Genomic DNA, 16,269 nt, shown 5'->3' on the forward strand with positions numbered 1-16,269 from the left:
CATGAACAAGGCTCGAGGTAGTTGACAAAAGAGTGAAACATTAAATGCAATGCTGTACAGAATACGCAAAGCATTTAATGCTCCCAACGGTCATCTTCTCACGTGCCTATAAATATGAAGTTCTGATGAGAAGCAAGGTTACCAATTCTGAACGAACTTATTCTAAAAAACTTGCTGAAACGCTGTTCAACTCAAAGCTCAGAAACTTCATCTTCATCATCGCTCACTACATTGCTGTTGTAATATATTAGTGAGATTAAGCTTAAACATTAAGAGAAATATCACTGTTGTGATTATAGCTTTTCAGAAGCAATTGTAATACTCTTAGAATTGATTACATTAATTTGTAAGTAACTAGAGTGATCAAGTGTTGATCAGGATACTCTAGGAAGTCTTAGCTTGTGTCTAAGCAGTTGTAATTAGAGTGATCACGTGGTGGTCAGGATACTCTAAGAAAGTCTTAGCTTGTGTCTAAGCATTTGTTCCTGGAGTGATCAGGTTGTGATCAGGATACTCTAGAAGACTTAGTCGTGGGCTAAGTGGAAAACCATTGTAATCTGTTGCGATTAGTGGATTAAATCCTCAGGTGAGGTAAATCACTCCGTGGGGGTGGACTGGAGTAGTTTAGTTAACAACGAACCAGGATAAAAATAACTGTGCAAATTGTTTTTATCGTTCAAGTTTTTAGACTACACTTATTCAAACCCCCCTTTCTAAGTGTTTTTCTATCCTTCAGTGTATAATTAGCAAGGTGCATTAGTACTCCAATTGCACTAAGATATGGTACTTCCGGACCAAGCAATTTGTATCCTGTTCTCGAGGCCTAAAAAGATATTTCTCCACATCTAATGATCTAACAACCATATTGGAGTAGGCAACATCTGACATTTGTTCATATAGAATCATTTCAACACTTTTCTATATAGCCTTCTTGATGTACAAATATTCTTTTGTCCACATGCTCAATTTGCAAACCTAGACATAATTTTGCCTTTCCTAGGTCATTCATCTCAAATCTTTCTTTAAACACCTCATAGCTTTTGGGAGCTCTTCAGGAGTTCCAATAATATTTATGTCATCCACATAGACAGCTATTATTGGGAATTCCTTTCCTGATCTTTTTATAAAAATACAAGAAAAAATGGAGTTATTTGTATATCCTTCTCTAAGCAAATATTCACTGAGGCGATTATACCACATTCGTTCAGACTGTTTCAGCCCATAGAGAGACTTGTTCAATCTTATGGAGTAGCGTTCTCGAGATTAGGAGTTGTGTGCATCTGGTACATTGAACCCTTCAGGGAGTTTCACGTAAATGTCACTATTAAGTGAACCATATAAATAAGATGTCATTACATCTATCATGTTCAAATTAAGCCCTTCATGTGTTACAAGGCTAATTAATTATCAAAAATCGATTGAATCCACTATAGGTGAATATGTTTTATCAAAATCAATCTTAGGTCTTTTGTAAATCATTGAGCAATAAATCAAACTTTATCGAGTGATAAGAAGAGAAAAAGTAATATTATATTATCATCTTTCAACTAGATAACTTTATTTTGCAAAGTGGTCTCTATTTATAAGATATTAGGAAGGTGAAAAATGATAACCTTACTATACCACTTAATAGGGAATATGAAGATGCACTACAATATTTATTGCTTCTAGCAACACTTTTTTATGCAACATGTGTAAATTGTTGCCTAAAAAATATTTAGGCAACAATTTTTGTCTATTGCCAACACAATTTTCGCAACAACTCACAAATGTTCCCTAAAATATTTTTGGGAACGATTTTTAAATGTACCTATAATTTATCTCAGGCAATAACTAATAAATGTACCTTTAAGTGTTTATGGGAACAATTTTACATTGTTGCATTATTCTTAATAAAAGATTACATTTTTTAAATGTTACATAAATATTTAAACAACAAAAGATTAGGCGGCAACTTTCCCTCTTCGTAACATTTTATTTAACATTTTCTCTAAATATATAAATCTATTTAATTTAAAATATTATATTATAGATAAAAACATTCAGCAAAACACAAAAAAAACTCAACAAAAAACATAAAGAAAAATTCAATAAAAAACATGAAAATAATTCCAGTAAGAAAAAAACAAAAACAATTCAAGTGACTTATCCAAAGTCCAAGCCCACACAGAACGGACCGGTTCACACAAAGAAAGAGAGAGACATTGTGTTTGAAACCTAATTTGCTACTAACAACAAAAACAACGAAGTGCTATTGCTGTGTCGGTGCCGTTTTGCTCTGTGTCACCGGTCGTTGTTGTGTCGGCGCCGTTTTACTATGTGTTACCGATCGTTGTTGTGAGTCTATCTCCGATCATCATGTTGTTGTAGTTGTGTCGGTTGTGTTCTGTCTTGTTTGCTTATTCATTTTTCGGTAAGTGATAATGCTATTTATCTTAGTTATCCATCAATTTTGTTAGATTCATCTCTTGTTAGGTTATATTGATTAATCTCTTATCTTCTTTTATATTCTGTTTTGATTCTGCTTCTTTACTATTTTCCATTTCTAAATACTATGGTTAATCCATCTTGTGGCCATCTTTGTTTGTTGTAGCTAAGGAATAGGATTAATCCATCATTAGTGTAGGATTATGTATCTTGTTTCAAAATTCTAAGTACAGACTAATCCATCATCTATGTTTAAATAATGAATTGAATTTACAAGTTCCAAATGGTGATAAATCCAAATCAATTGTTAATGAATTTTCTGGCAGTAAGGTATATATAACTGCATGTTGTCTAATGGTTTGAATCTAATTTATGCTTTTACATGACTTAGGCTTGTGGGCTTGTGTAGTAGCTTTTAGGCATTCTCCATTATATTCAGCTTCCGTTGAATTGAGCAAACCATAAATATTCATGATGCGAAAGACAACACTCACCTTCAACACTACTTTAATTTGACTACTATAATTTCTGATTTATGTTCATTTCACTTGATTTATGTTGTTCTAGTGTCTCTTGATTTAGTAACTATTAGTTGATTAAATTTAAAACTAGAATATTATTCTGGAATATACTGTAGTAAAGTAGTAGTAATTGCTTCATGCTTAGTCAGATACTCAAAATTTGCTAGGATTGAACTTTAGGATCTTTATTAATTACCTTTGTTAAGCAGTGATGTGTGATTTATGTATGATTTAATAACCTTGGTTAATCATGAATGTTTTTGTGATTTACTTGTTTCAAGTTTTAGGTAGAATTTTACAAGCTAGCATGTGGTTCTGTATCTCTCATAGTCTACGGGAGATTACGACAAGGATTTGTGGAAGATTAGCAAGGAAATTTTTTTTGGATGTCCATTGAATGTGAGTGTTTTTATTTTTGGGTGATTTATGTTGAGTATTGCTTTTACAATCATGCTTTTATGTTGTTGTGATCCAAGTTTCATTAGTACTCTTTAAGTCTTTCATGATTTTACATGGTTTCTTTTTATCAAGTTTTTTTTGCTAGTCATCAAGTTTTTTAAACATTGTTCACCCTATATTAAGACTATTATTATAAATGAAATTCATTAAGTTTGTTTCTATGAAAAGAAAAAAAAATTAAATCACTGATTTAATTTATTTATTTTTGTTGTCTATTAAAAAAATCAAATTTTATAATGTGTAACTTCTCGATTCTCTCTTCATGACAGGTATAAAGGAAAGATTGTTGAAGTTATTTAAGCGCTAATGTGATAAGATAATAGATTTCATAGTTGTGACTGACCGAAGAAGCAATTCTGCGACGAGATATATATGCAATGCAACCAAATATGGGCCAAGGAGGAGGACCATTTAAGTGATGAGAACGACATAGGTGATGATGATGAGGACGATGGCGCGAGTGGCAAATTTCAAGAGGACGACTCTTGTAGGGGTATCATTGAAGATATCTTCTAGTTGAATCCCTGATTAGATTGATGTTAATTAAACGTTTAATAAGTTTTTTCATTTTCTTATGCAGAAAGGTGTGAGCGACGACTTAAGTGATGAGGGCGACATTGGTAATTTCAAGAGGATGACTTAGGTGATCATGACCTAGCATAGATGATGAAGAGGATGATGGAGATGACAATGAGTTCGATAAATTTTGATGAGTTGGATGTTGTTGTTTTAGGCTTCTACTTAAGCATCAAATTGTATTTTGTCATTTTGCTAGACTTAAACTTCTAAGTGTTAAATTTGTAGGATTAAGTAATGTTATACATTTTGTGTTTATTGTGTGTATTTGAGTTAATGTTTGTATATTTTATTAACACGCTTTTTGTAGTACATACAATTTAAGTTTGATGTAATTATTGTTTGAATTGTTTATTTGATGAAAAATATGGTAAAAAGTATTCCTCGTAATTTTTAGGTATATTTACAAAGCCTTCTCTCTATTTCATTTTTAGGGAACAATTTGTAATTGTTACCAAATATGACAACATTTGAAAATCGACTCCTTAGAGTGTTTCCAGACTACCACTTTTAGGAAACGATTTGCAGTCATTGAATTTTTTAGCAACACCTTCAAAATGTTGCCTAAGATGGGAAAGAAAACGTCCCCTTTTCCTGTATTTTAGGGGACGTTTTAGAAAATTGTAGCCAAAAAGTGAAAATAAACGTCCCCTAAAACATTAGGCAACGCTCGCACAGAGGACGATTGGAAATCGTCCCCTATTCTCTTAGGCAACATTTTTTCCATTTCTGGCTACACCTTTCAAATGTTGCTAAAGAGGAAAAATGTTGTAGTGATGAAAGATAAGAATATATATGGACATCAACAATAATATTTATTTATAACACCGTTGTCATTTTTAAGCTTTTTTTTAGAATAGCAATGTTAAAATGATTTTTTTTATATTTTAACAATTTAAAAAAAAAAATTACATGTTATAACTCTCTTTAAAAAATTTAATTAAAAAAATATATCAAATAACTCTTTTTAAGAAGTTTTGTCCTTTTTGGTGTGTTTAGTTAACATCTATTTTTTATAAAAACACTCTTAAAAGATGAATCTCACGCAATGTAAATAATATTATAAAATAAATTAAATATTTATTTATTTTAGATATTGCATGCTTAAAACTATGTTTTTCATTTTTTTAAAATGAACCGAATCAAGCATGTGTATGAATCAAATGATTGTATGTTTGAGATGGTAAAAAATCTTAATGATAGTTTCTCACAATTTGTTTTACTACTTAAATTTGATACTTGAGAGTCTTTTTACTATTAATGTATTTGCGTTTTGAAGGTTTTTATAAAAAAATCCAACAATTCTTAGAAAAAAGACCAAACTTTATTGAAATTATCCTAAGAAGACAAATTGCATAATATTTTACTATGAAAATTATTAATGTCTCCTTGTCTATATGAGACCAATTGATATCATCAAGTCTCTTGCTTCTTTGTACGAGACACTTATGCCTATCAATACGCCTGAATATTTTGTCTGCATGTCAGAATTTAAAAGATGAGTTAAAATCGATGGGCTAATCTCAGAAGTAAGATATGATGAGTAATTAAATAATTTTCAAAATTTTTAAAAATAATATTGGCTAAACTTGCATGGATAAAATTTTTGTAAGCACCTAATTATGTCATTTTTTTTAGTAGGCACTAAAATTAAAATTTGAGATATTTATAAAGGTCAAAAATATATTTAACGCTTAAAAAAATTAAAAATTAAAATTGAATTATGGTTTATTTATGAGAACCTCTAACATATTTTTACGGTAGAAATTAACGCACAACCACATAAATTAAATATTCAAGTCAGAGAGGACCACAGTCAGCGACAAAACTCTCCCTCAATAAAATTTTACATGGTTCATACAGATAGCTGGATTGAAATCTAAAATCATTGATTAAGCTGAAAGAAATTTTTTACCATCTAATTTAAGAGCTCTTGAATAGATCTTTAAAATATTTAAACCAAATTAAATATAATGTTCAATTAAACTACATCCTAGCATTACTTGTGTTTTTTTTTTAAATGCTATCGTTACTTTTCCAAAAAAATGAAAAACACTAAATTTTTCCGTACAATATCAAATGAATTTTTCTTATAAAAGGAGTATTTACCAATTACTACCATTGGATAAATACAAAAAATCAAGTACTTTTGATTAAGACAAAATGACATACATTCAGCCTATGTTCTCACAAAACAGTGATTGTATACCCGTGAGTTCTTAGACTTGAATTCCGAGCAATACTGCACTTGTATTGAAATTTGTAAATTAATATTTCTTTCTGTCTAAATTGATCATTTACACATTTATTTATGTAAGATAGTCGACAAATATACTCTTTTATTGGGTGTTGTTGATCTTCCTTGAATCGAGCGATTCAACGTTGTTACTATCGCAGCAGATACAAGTTGGGGTCATTATAAAATAAATTAATTTTTTTAATTGAATAATTATGGTTAATTTACTTGATATTAATAAAGACTAGTAAGAAACCCGTGCGATATTTTTTTAATTGAATAATTATGGTTAATTTACTTGATATTAATAAAGACTAGTAAGAAACCCGTGCTATCGCACGGGTCCCGTATGAATTCACATTACATGTATCAATTATACATTTAAAAAGGTAAATTGTATAGATAAGTAAATAGTTTAAAGATAGAGGTATATCGCAGATACGTTCACATCTACCAGTATTAGAGTTTGACCTAACTCATCCTTACAAAATCGGTTGGTAAGGTGAGGAGTGTCCCTCTATATATACTCTTTCAATGCTCTATCTCCAACCAATGTGGGACTTTAGGATCTTCCTAATACACCCCCTCACGCCCAGCACTCTTTTTGGGCTTGGTGCGTGGATATTAACGGTGGGCGGCCCATGGTCCGATCGATAGGCTATGATACCATATTAGAGTTTGACCTAACTCATCCTTACAAAATCGGTTGGTAAGGTGAGGAGTGTCCCTCTATATATACTCTTTCAATGCTCTATCTCCAACCAATGTGGGACTTTAGGATCTTCCTAATAACCAGCAAATTCAAATGAGTTAATTCTAAAAATTTATTAAATCTATTTTAGATATTAGTCTATTTTTCCAAACCTAAAATGTATGACAACTCTCCGTCAAATTTTCAATTTATAAATTTTACAAATCTAAAATATAGAACAATACCCGTCAAAAATTTTAATAAATTATGTAACTCATGCAAATTCAATACGAAGATTAAAATCAAACGTATAACCTAATCTTCAATAACAATATTCATAATAGCAAAAAATCATATATAAATTTATTGTAAAATTTTGTAAATAAAAATATAAATTAAAAAAATCAAAAAATATCATCACTTTTATATTAAAACGTAATAAAGGATCAAAACTTTTTAAATTTAAAGTAGACAGACTATTTTTCGTCAATCAAATAAAATTGAAGATTAAAATTGAAAAAAAAATGAAAAAATTAACTACCCGTGTGGTCGCGCAATGTCATTCTAAATAAGGATATTAAAATAATTGTTTTATTATCATAATCAAAATATCAAATCACATGTTTATGACTCTATATTGGAAATTTAAAGAATTGCTCATGTTCATTATTGTCCAAAAAAAATCATAATAATTACAATTAATGTATATTATTTTCTACATTTTTATATAAAGACAAAATTTATTTTTGATGTATTGATAAGACTTTATGTTATGTGTACTATAATCAAATAAAATGATAATATATAATTGTAGAAATGTAAAATTAATAATTTTTCTTTTTCATGACAAAATTATGTATTTTCTATCATAATTGTATCGTATTCTTTTATCAAAAATAAATATTTATATCATTTTTTTAGTATAAATGATAATGTTTTATCATAAAAAACACTAATATTTTTTGATAAATTGAACTTTTAACATAAATTATTATATTCTATTATATTTTGAATCATAGTTAATATATTACTAAAATTTTAAAAAGAAAATTTAAATAAATTTAATAATAACAACCACGTAAATTTTGAATACTAAAAATAAAACTATATTTAAAAAATTGTAAATCAGGTTTAATATTAAATTATATTTGCTTTTATTTAACAGATTTGTAACAAAAATAAGTAATATTAAATTAGAAGGAGATAAGTTTTTTTTTATATCATGTCATTTATACATGATATGATTTGCCCCGTTCATGATATTTTATAAATAAATTTATAAAAATCATTTTTAATTATTAATCATTTTTAAATAAATTTATAAAAATCATTTTTTATTTCTATATTAATAATTTTTTTTTATTATCATTATTTTATCTTGAAAACCGTTAACATATTTTTTCCATAAATATGATTTATCATATTTTTATCATGATTTCCATAAATATCATTTATCATTTTTTTATCATGATTACCCTTATAAAGTTAATTTGAAAAGATTTTATTTTCTTTTAGTAATTTTATAAGTTTAAAAAACATATAATTTTAATTAAGAAATTTTATATAGTATAAAAAATTATAAATGATAGTTTTCTTAGATGTAATTGTAAAAATAGTTAGTGAAGCGTTCTCTTGTGTCTACTTTGGCAAAATTCACTAATTCTTCATTAAAAAAATTATGATTATTTGGATAAAAAATAATAAGATGACACCCGAAAAAATACATAGAAACGTATGATTTATGGCACTAAATCATCAAAATTAAATTTAAAATAACTATCAATAAATTACTTTAACAATATAGTCCTAAGTCAACCCACCAAAATATTTTTAAAAAATTACAATAAAATATATAAATTAACCCGTTTAAATTAGAATACAAATTTTATTATAAAAAATTTCAACTTTGCATTTTTACTTTGGAACATAAATTACAATATGTAATTTAGTCGCATAAATTAGAATATAAATTAAACTATAATATCAAAATAAAAAAATTGTATAAAATATTTCTTAATTGATAGATCAAAACTATAAGTTTAAAATCCGTTACCGTAAAACTATTTATCATTTACTTAAACTTCTTAAAATAGATGAAGACACAAAATATTTACATTTTCAAACATGTTTAAAAAGATAATATTATTGTCTATGAAAATACAATTAAGCTGAATATGAGCAACACATGGAAAAAAACAGTTAATCTATCGACATAAATATAAAAAAATTAGAAGTTTATTTCATAATATTTCAAATGCAATATGAAACCTAAAAAAAAGATTGACTCTTGAACACACTCAATTCCATTCTTGCAACTATTCTCGATCACTATAATTCCAATGATGGTTTTCATCGGTACAATATATTTCATTCCAATGCTTCTGATTCTAAACTCCATTTTCTATTCAATCATACACAGAGATGCTGCTTGAATCCTTTTTCCGAATATGCAAAGTATCCGACAACATTTTCACCGAAAGACTTCCTACTTCAATCAAAATAATTCATAGTGTTTCTCAAACAATAATAATAGAAACTTGTAATAGGTTATGCACCAGTGCTATGAAATTAACCATCATTAGAAACCAAAAATCATGAAGATCATAAAAATGCATATATCATAAAAATTCAATTGTAAAAGTTGCAGGAAGATGAAACAGTTTAATGGCAAAAGTTATGCTTCAAAATGAACTGTTTCAATTAAATTCAATAGTTTAAAGATGATAATTCAGGAAGATGAAATAGTTGAAATAGAACAATTTATATTTCAGTTGTGATAGTTTAAGGATATTGATTCAATTAAAGAAAGAAAAACCTTTCAAAATGATTCATTCGGAAAAAAAAATGAAGACAACATATTTGCAGAAAAATACTCATGTGAATGTATACACAGATGACAAAGGAAATTTCATAGTCAAAGAAGCATTCCCACCTTAATTTAGCTTTTTTTTCCCATAAAAGGCCACCAACCTATTATGAAGATCCGCAGCCAATTACCATGTTTCTTATCATTAAGAATTAAGTTACGACACCGAAGCAATTTAAATATAATATTTAAACAATGAAAAACATGTACCTCTGATTTTGCATCTCCAATTGAAGAATTCAAATACTAATATTAACTGTCAGTGAATAGATGCAAAATAGAACAATACTGCAACAAATTTTAAACAACAAATGTCAGGGGATATGGAAACGAAAGAGCATACAGAAATTTTAAATTCTCGTACTTTGATCAATAGGTGTAAACCCAATAAATCATCCCGTAGCAAGAATCAACATAAATATATCAACTCAAATAAAGCCAAATCCTGAAACCAAAAAAGTTATATTAGAAAATTGGAAGTGAAAATTGAAAATTATAGAAATGCAGAAGAGTCAGAAGTGGGTCACTGTATGAAAATCAATTCTGATTTGAAATGAAATGGAAAATCAAGGGAGTCCAAAACACAAAAAAGACCCACATAAACTTTCTTGCGACTTTCGTTGTTGCCGGAGCATCCACGACATGTTATGGCTTTGCCGGTGAAGTTGAGTGTTATGGCTTCTGGATCTGGAAACAGAAACAAACACCACAACTATATAAATTAGTATTGGTATGGAAAATCAAAAAAAGAAGAAGAAGAAGGAGGGTTTTCACAGATTGTAAATTTATTTCAGCTGGAGGTTGAAGGAAAAAAAATTGGATATTGAGAGGAGGAATGAAAATAAGATGAGAAAGATTAGTTGTTTGTATTCTCTAAACCCTCCCTTTCAGATCCCTAGCGTGTAAATAGCGTGTAAATGTGAAAAATTGTTATTAATACTCATTTATTTGTAATTGCTTGGAACATGTAAAGTTAGTCTGGATGATAGCAATAACATAGGTAATGACAGAAAATTTTAATAATGCGTGAAAAATAAGTTTTTAAGTTTAGGTTTAGGATTTTGAATTTCAAATGGAGTGGAACAATAAAACACAGCTATTGGAAATCCTAATCATCTAATGGAATAATATTATAATTAAAATAAATAAAAATGGTTGGAATAAGTTTGGTGTTGACACCTCAGCGGCATTTATTGTCAAATCAATATAAATCAAGGATTGTCTAATTAGTCCATTTTAACCCTGGAATTAGAACAGTTTAAGCTTATAATCAGAAGGTTAATTATGGTTTTATCAGGTACTTTACATTTTATATATTTATATTGATTATATGTAACTTATAAAACCATTTCGTGGAGAAAGAATATTACTCCATCTGTCTTAAAACATCTTATTTAATAAATCAATCCATACAATTAAAAAAAAAGTATTTGTGTATTCATCTCTATTATAAAAGTTAAAATTAAATTGAAAATTAAATTAAAAATAATACAAATAATATTAATTAAGTAGTATTTGTTCAGGCCATGGACTCAAAAGAGAATGACCTAGTAATTCGTCTAAAATCACTCCACCAAAGCGTCGAAGGCATATCTTGTATATCGATGAGCTTTGATCACTTTTTAATTAAATATGCAAATACATAGTCATAGTTCATCGTTATCTCCTTTTTGATAATGATAAGGCATCTTTTAGGAGGGTGGTAAAAGAAAAGACAAAGAGATAAATTTAAAGTATTTAAATTTCTATCACAGGAGTGGAGAGTATACTCTACTCCCATAAGAGCATACTTCTCCCCCTTTATCATAATCAAAAAGACGAAAAAAGATACAAGACATAAATTTAAATATGCAAATACATTGATCATATAGTCAGGCATTTAGAAAGGGAAAACAAACATTTTATTTAATTGAAACAACTGGAGTACAAAACGGAAATTGTAGTAGGAAAGAGAAAAACACATAAAAGCAACAAAGCAAGAATAATTAGTAAAAAGACTGGTTCATCTCTTCATCACCATCCTCATTGGACACAATTGGAGATATGAAATTGGATTTTCTAGCGTCTTGATGAGGTGATGAAACTTTGAATTTGTCCGCCTATGCATCCCTATCATTAATTGTTAGTCTTCACAGATGTCGTTGAGGATGTTTGAGGAAGAAGGAGAATAGTCATTGTTAGTTGCTTGTTGCCTTGCTCTTGATAGTGCCTTTGGAGAGAGGTATAGAGGACTTCCTTATCTTTAATTTGGTACTTCATCTGACTCAAGGTACTCATTTATATTATTGATCGTATGATCTGTGATTCCTCCTCCTCTGAATCGTAACTAGAGTACATCCAGATTTTTTAGATTAGTTCGTTATACGATAAAGTTGTGTTTCTGTTTTTACTATCCATCATTTGATGGATCATTGGATCGACCCAATTTTTCTCAATGTAGATGTTTTTAAGTTGGCTGCATTTTGTGGTAAAACATTGTGTGTCTTATGGATGTCATGCTCGATGTCATGACATCAGTATTTGACAGCAGATGCTGTTATATTTAACTGTCACGCGCCTGCTGAGCTGGAATATGAAGATTCAGTATGTACTCAACAGATGCAGAATATTCTATGGAATATTATGCAATCCTATGTGGTGCAGATTTAAAGGTCAAAAGAATCAAGTCAGAATATTGAAGATTATGCAGTTTCTAATTATGGAGATAAATTAGGAAACTTATGATTGAAGACCTTTCTTTTAGCAGAAGAATTCTGCTGATTTGTAACAGCAAAGAAAGTTTTGATTAAAGGCCCAAGTCCAGTTGGGAATAGGTTATAAATAGGAAGCTTTGTAACCTAGGTTGTTAGCTAGCCAAGTATTAACAAGATGTAGTTTTTAGGGTTAGCCGTGTAAGTGATCCACCCGAATTATGGGATGGTCACTGATATGTGATTCTCGAAGCTGTTAAGCAAGATAAGTTTATTGTGATCCTCGAAGCCTGTAGGCAAGAGGAGTATTGTTCTTGGAGGAAGCTTTGAAGCAACTTTAAGTTGTATTTATTTGTGTATTTAGATTGTTGGTGATTAGGCCGTTGATGCAGTGGCTGAGTTGTTAACTGCTAGACATCATTGCTATGATTGTGAGTAGAATGGAGATATTCCATATCTAGGGAGAACCCAGATAGAGGGGTCATTGGGTAGTGATTAAGTGAGGAGTTGTAAACTGGGAGTTTAGCTCCGAATTGATACTGCTAATAGTGGACTTCATCCCTGGCTTGGTATGCCCCCAGAGTAGGTTGATTGAACCAAACTGGGTGAACAATTATGTTGTATTCTTTATTTTCTGCACTGTTTTATTTTGCCTACCTTGTCTGTTTTATAATGTCAGATCAGATGTCACGACATCCATATATGACATCTGAGTTCTGTCTTACCGGAATTTCACTCAATATTGTTTGCCAAAAACTATATTGGAGGTATGTTTGGTCTATTTATATGTCTATAGTTTCTCTTTATTAGGAAGATAACCTGGTTCATGTATAGTGAATTAATCGAATATCATGCGTACCAAGCCAATGATGAAGGAATTAGCACGAAGATTATAATTAAACTCATAACGTTCCATACTTTCTTCATACACTTGATTGTTGCAAGGGAGGTTGCAAACTTTAGCAAACTCTTCAAGGATCATTTGAATGGGATGCTTCTTAACTTCGGAGCTAATAACACCATTTGAGTACGTGAGGTTTGTAACACCCCAATTCTACCCCAAAATAAATAACACGGAAATATCAGAGTATTTCAAATTTCCAACATCAGGATGTCACATTCAACTTCTACACATACATACATCACATATAATCATGATATATCAAATCTCAGAGTACCATTTCAGATAAAGAGTCAAATACTCCATTAATATATTAGATCCAACATAATGGTCTCAACAATTGCAGCGGATAAATAAGTATTCCAACATAATAGAAATAGCATCTTTAACACTTAATAGAAACAACTCCAAAATATTTCAAATACATATAAAATTCGAACAAAACAAAATAACATCATAAGATATTCGTTCCCCCCCCCCCCCCCGAGTGTTACGTATCAGTGTAGCAACCTGCCCTAAAAATTTAGATTTTAGAGTCGCCACCTATTCTACCAGGGCGAATAGGAAACCCTACGAAGTTATAGAGAATCTGGGTAAGTTATTATAATCAGGTTAAGGGAAGGTGTTAGGAACCCTTAACCCTTTCCTAAGGTTTGTGTTTAAGGTTTGTAAGAGTATTATGGTAAGGTTTGTGGTTTGTGGCTAATGTCAGAAAACGAATAGGGTTAAAAGTGAGATTTAAACCTAATTGAGGTTTTGGGGAAGGGGACTCACCTTGGTTATCCAAGTGCCTACGTACCTCCTTAGGGAGGATCAGAGTCTACGTAGTTCGGGGCAAGGTTGTACGCCTTAGAATTAGTATGAATGTGTGAAGGTATTTTGAATTACCTTATCGCAGTTTTGAAATTCGTAGTTTGTAATTTTGTAAAAGAAATTGTGTTTTAATATGGCGTACAACCCTAATTATAACATGTTCTATTAATCGCGATGATCAATAGGTTTGATCACCATAATTAACAAATAAAATAAAGAATAGCTAATTATTCTAATCGATTGATTTGATTATCACCATTAGCAAATAAATGTGTTTTAATAGATTATTTGAATTGTTTTGGGAATTGAATTATTTTATTATTAACCATCGCAACCAATTAGTTTGATTAAAACAATTAATAAATTAATAAAGGATTGTTAATTATCTTAATCGATCGATTCGATTATAACCATTAACAAATTGATTGTATTTTAAATGGATTATTAATATGAAGGAAATTAATTGTCGTTAATTATCGTAATCAATAGGTTTGATTAAAACAAATAACGAATTTATGAAGATTACTAACCATCGTAACTGTCGCACGCTCGCGAAAAAATGAATAGAGTCGCCACCAATATATTTATCCCATAAGGGAAAGGAATACCAAGAAACCTAACAAAGGGTAAGAACGAGTTCTTGCGACCAGAGAATCTAGGTACGGGAGTCGGTTACGCGAGGGGAAGGTATTAGCACCCCCCCACGCCCATCGTACTCGATGGTATCCACCTATGTTTGTTTCTATCAAAAGGGTGTGTACTATGTCTATGTCTATATGCGAATGAATGCAAAATGTAGGGAAAAGAAAGAATTGTACTCGCACATGCCCTACCTTGCTGCCTACGTATCCTTTTTAGGAATCAGAGTTACCGTAGCTCGGCTCAAGATTTTCTTTTTGTTTTTGTGTTTTTTAGTTGGGCGGAGTTAACGTTCGCGCTCTTGCATAAGGGACGGCCTACGATGCGTTCGAGCGAAAATAACATTGCCCTTAAGTGCCAACGAGGTAAAAGAAAAAGAAATGATTGGTTTGTGTCTTTTAGCATAGATGAGTGATGAACAGTTCCCAATACCGGGCCACTCACCACTTTCTCTACTTTGTTTTAATTTGAACCATTGTTAGGTGTTTTAAGTGTTTTTGGTTGAGTATTTTTTAAGGGGAATTTGTTTGCGATTCGAATCACATAAAAGTGTATAACGGTAGAGAAACAGATTAGGGAATGAATCCCACTCATCTCTATTCCGTTATATAGTGTTTGAGAAATAGATTAGGGAATGAATCCCACTCATTTCTTTCCCACTAAGCGATTAAGAAACAGATTAGGGAATGAATCCCACTCATTTCTCTCCCACTAAGCGATTAAGAAACAGATTAGGGAATGAATCCCACTCATTTCTTATAGCGATCGAGAAAAAGATTAGTGAATGAATCCCACTCATTTCCCTCCCACTAAGCGATTAAGAAACAGATTAGGGAATAAATCCCACTCATTTCTTACTCACTATTAGTAAAGTGTGATTCGCGTCTTCTATTTATTAAGTATTTTAAAAGTCGAAAAAAGAAAAAAAGAATGAAATGGGGCACTAGTTCTAAATCCTAACCTAAGTTGTCTAAGGAACCAAAATAATAAAAAACTAAACACTTTATTAAAGGAAAACTATACATGGGATAGGTAAAAGAAAATCAATATACGTCGAATAGAATTGAGAATTATAACAAATAAATGGTATTCACAAACACACATATATCGATTAAATCTACAAAAAAACAAGACTAAAGAACAATTCCTAAATCTATTAAAGGATTATTGACAAGGAAATATTAAAACAAAGAGTATTCAAGTATTGCAAAAGAAAAGATTTATTAAAAAGGTTTAAAACAATTAAGAAAAATCAACAAAAATTATGACAATTATTTACACATTCTAAAATACCCAAGAGCAAATTTTTTATGTATTTTTTATTTGAGAGAAAAAAGATTTATGAATTAAAAGTTAAAATACAAAATTAAAATGAGAATCTAAAATCTAGACAGCAGGGGGTACATCAGTAGTTTCAATGATTTAAAACTAGTTATAGGCAGAAACTAGG

The 16,269-nt window shown here is 30.0% G+C and overlaps 2 long non-coding RNA genes across 2 annotated transcripts; one reads left to right on the plus strand and one right to left on the minus strand.

Moving 5' to 3' along the window:
• Window positions 1-2,151: 2,151 nt before the first annotated feature.
• On the plus strand, window positions 2,152-4,363 carry LOC131626081 (uncharacterized). Its single transcript, XR_009291038.1, has 4 exons — window positions 2,152-2,413; window positions 3,230-3,347; window positions 3,677-3,900; window positions 3,988-4,363. It is a non-coding gene; the product is annotated as an uncharacterized LOC131626081 (long non-coding RNA).
• A 4,766-nt stretch (window positions 4,364-9,129) lies between these two features.
• LOC131626082 (uncharacterized) lies at window positions 9,130-9,894 on the minus strand. The gene is made up of 2 exons (XR_009291039.1): window positions 9,843-9,894; window positions 9,130-9,395 (listed from the first exon to the last, which is right to left on the minus strand). It is a non-coding gene; the product is annotated as an uncharacterized LOC131626082 (long non-coding RNA).
• Window positions 9,895-16,269: the final 6,375 nt, after the last annotated feature.

Source organism: Vicia villosa, unplaced genomic scaffold (assembly GCF_029867415.1).
Source record: "Vicia villosa cultivar HV-30 ecotype Madison, WI unplaced genomic scaffold, Vvil1.0 ctg.000257F_1_1, whole genome shotgun sequence".
In the NCBI taxonomy this organism is placed as follows: Eukaryota; Viridiplantae; Streptophyta; class Magnoliopsida; order Fabales; family Fabaceae; genus Vicia; species Vicia villosa.